We start from the raw sequence: 2,534 nt of genomic DNA, 5'->3' as shown, positions 1-2,534 counted from the left end.
TTTGAAAAGATTTAGATATTTTGTCCACTGTATAAGTTACAATGTTTATTTTTTCACTGTTTGACTCTTAATACATATGAAAACTGATTAGGACAGGATATTGGCTTAGCTTTAGCAGGTGAACTGTTAAACTGGTACATTTGCAACGGCAATGTACCGCAGCCCTTGCGGCTCACACCTCTCGATATTTACTGACGTTTGCCTCCCCACCGTCAGACTTTGGGTTCAGCTTTTGCACACTCCCGGGGGGCGTCGGGGGCGACTCGCGTCGGGGGTGACTTGCATGGGAAATTTGCAATTGCAATATCTCTGCCACAGTAAATGCTATCAACATGAAACTTTACCTCCCCACCGTTACGCTTTGGGTCCCGCTTTGGATCCCGCTTTGGGTCCCGCTTTGGGTCCCGCTTTGGATCCCGCTTTGGATCCCGCTTTGGGTCCCGCTCTGGGTCCCGCTTTGGGTCCCGCTTTGGGTCCCGCTTTGGGTCCCGCTTTCGCACGTTCCCCGGGTCATCGGGGTCAACTTGCGTCGGGTGCGACTGGCACGGGAGACTTGGACCCCGTCATAACCGTTTGCAGTTCTAGTTATATTTATGCTCTGAAAGGATTGAAACTGATTTTTGTTTTATGTAATTTATGATGACATGCCACCCTCAGGACAAATTTACATTTAAAGGCCGGGACACATCAGGCCGATTATCGGCCGTGGGACAGTCTGGTGAGGTCAGTGACTCAAATCTGTTCGGTGTGTCCCGTGCCGTCGTCCGTCTGGGGGGCTGTCCGCGTTCAATTTGGCCGACCTGACATGTTCGGTCGGCGGCAGGGAAGCCGGGACTCACCCGGAAATGACAAGCGGAATGAGGTGACTAGAGTCTCTCAAAATCTGATGAAAATCATTTAAACTGACCTTTGTTGAGGTGAAATGAAGACAGATTCAGCAACTGCACGGCCTGTTTCTCGCATCTGTCTGCAGCTTTGCCGGGGCTTGGCCTCTTGTTTCAAATGATAGAAAATTAGGGATGCACCGAAAGGAAAGTTCTTGGCCGAAACCGAAACACCGAAAGAAATTATGACATTTTCATGCAACAACAGTGAAGTTTTCATGTAGTTACATAATTGGGTCCGTGTTAGTGAGGACTAGATTAGGACTGTATTTAAAGCTGATTCTGGTTCCCAACTTCACCCCAGGTGTGTCTGTTTAAAACACAGATGGAGACAACTTCTCTCTTTTGATGTTCTATTTAATTAAGCAACAGTAGAAACATGGGTGTGGGTAGCTCTGCTACGTGTGTTTGTGTGTGGTCAGATCTCGAGGATGCACACACATACAATCTCAACCGAATAGTCATCGTCCGAACTGCGACCTCTCCTTTTTCTTTCTCTCACTTTTTTCTCAGGGTGGTGCGCGCGGTGTGAGGTGCGTGTCCGCGCAATTCTCCAACATGTAGGCTACTCACAACAATCACTCCTGATTGACGGCCTTTTGTACATCCCGTGTACTTTTTCAGACTTCCAGCTGACAGCGGTGTCTGTAAGCATCACTGGCCGGCCAGCAGGGAGGCGATTCCGGCTGCCACCAGCCACCATGCTGGTGGGGGTCGTCGGACAAACTGTCTGCAGCCCCTAGACCCCAAAAGAACAATTTTGCTCTCATCAGTCCACAGAATGTAGCGCCATTTCTCCTTTGGCCAGTCAATGTGTCCTGCAAATTTAAACCTATTGAGTACATGTCTTTTTCAGCAATGGGACTTTGCGGGGGCTTCTAGCTGATAGCTTTGCTTCACATAGCCTTCTACTGATCGTAACAGTACTCCGAGGTAACTTTAAGTCTTCTTTGATTTTCCCGATCTGAAAAATTTTTTTTTTTTTTTTTTTTTTTTTTTTTTTTTTTTTTTTTTTTTTTTTTGTTGTTGTTTTTTTTTTTTTTTTTTTTGTTTTGGTTTTGTATTTTTTTTTTTTGGGGAGCCTTTTTTTTTTTTCTTTTTTTTTTTTTTTTTTTTTTTCATCCACTTTTTAATCAAAGTCCGGTGTTCCTCAGAGTAATGTCTGGAACGATCCATTTTGCTGAGTATTTCAGTGTGAAATGCACTATAACCAGCATGCACAACATTTGCTTCCTTCCTTCCTTAAATATAGGCCATAATTGAAGCCTGTTTCTTCACAGAATCGATCACCTCACTAATTGAACACAACACTGCTATTATTTTGAACATGCCCCTTTCAATTACAGATTCAATTACACAGAATGAGCAGCATGCATGTCATGACTGTTGGGTCTGTTGGTTTTCTATGACTCTACAACACTTACTAGTAAATTATTTGCCATGTAGAAATATCACTTCTACCAAAAAAATTGATTTATGAGGTTAGTGATGTTGGACTGCTATTTTTTTTAACACAACTGTGTGTGTGTGTGTATGTATGTGTATATATATATATGTGTATATATATATATATATATATATACACACACAAAGGAGCACAAAACGACAGTTGGCGACATTTATTGCTAAGGCCATATGGTCAAAATTAAA

Source organism: Perca fluviatilis, chromosome 7 (assembly GCF_010015445.1).
Source record: "Perca fluviatilis chromosome 7, GENO_Pfluv_1.0, whole genome shotgun sequence".
Classification (NCBI taxonomy): domain Eukaryota; kingdom Metazoa; phylum Chordata; class Actinopteri; order Perciformes; family Percidae; genus Perca; species Perca fluviatilis.
Note: the sequence above shows the minus strand (reverse complement) of the source record.